Genomic DNA, 939 nt, shown 5'->3' on the forward strand with positions numbered 1-939 from the left:
ACGGTGGGGCTGGTCCCGGCGGAGGTTCGAGTCCTCCCTCGGGCATGGGTGTGTGTTTGTCCTTAGGATAATTTAGGTTAAGTAGTGTGTAAGCTTAGCAGTTAAGTCCCATAAGATTTCACAGACATTTGAACATTTTTTTCAACGACATTCGTAATGTCGTTGGCATTGAGTTGTTATTCGTATGGGAAAGATGGCATAAATACATGGTTTTATTCTTTGTTTCAGCTTTAGATAATTATATCTCCAGCTCCAGACTCTTTGGAGACGGATAAAGACATCAAAACAAGGATGTTCATGTTATCAATGCTTTCAAGTTTATTAGCTTCAAAACAAAGCAGCCGCTAACATTTCTATGATTATTTTGCTCTTTCTTGTGATAGAAGATTGATTTTTACCATCACACAATGTTTTTGGCTTGGAAGAAAAGTCTCTTCGTAAGTGCTCGGACATCATTACACTTGAGGATTTAAGTGCAAAAAAAAATGGTTCAAATGGCTCTGAGCACTATGGGACTCAACTGCTGTGGTCATAAGTCCCCTAGAACGTAGAACTACTTAAACCTAACTAACCTAAGGACATCACACACATCCATGCCGGAGGCAGGATTCGAACCTGCGACCGTAGCGGTCGCGCGGTTCCAGACTGTAGCGCCTTTAACCGCTCGGCCACTCCGGCCGGCTGATTTAAGTGCATTTTAAAATTAAAATGGAGCCGTCATAAATTAGGAAATGGTTTCAGTAATGACTAAGTCTGAAATATAATCTAAATAATGTTTTTTCGCTTCCTGTAAAATTGTGATCTGTGCACTTAATGAGATTTGAAACGATGCTCCTGATTCCATCCCTACCGTTCACCCACTCATTTCGTTTCAGAAAATCAAATACGCTGAAGTGACAAATCACTAGACAGCCATATGTACATAAACAGATGGCGTTA

General features: G+C 40.6%; 1 non-coding gene across 1 annotated transcript; it reads right to left on the minus strand.

Annotated features, from left to right (window-relative positions):
- Positions 1-594: 594 nt before the first annotated feature.
- On the minus strand, positions 595-678 carry Trnas-gga (transfer RNA serine (anticodon GGA)). Its single transcript is given in 2 exon segments — positions 595-629; positions 639-678. It is a non-coding gene; the product is annotated as a tRNA-Ser (tRNA).
- Between the last annotated feature and the right edge of the window lie 261 nt (positions 679-939).

Source organism: Schistocerca nitens, chromosome 7 (genome assembly GCF_023898315.1).
Source record: "Schistocerca nitens isolate TAMUIC-IGC-003100 chromosome 7, iqSchNite1.1, whole genome shotgun sequence".
NCBI lineage: Eukaryota > Metazoa > Arthropoda > Insecta > Orthoptera > Acrididae > Schistocerca > Schistocerca nitens.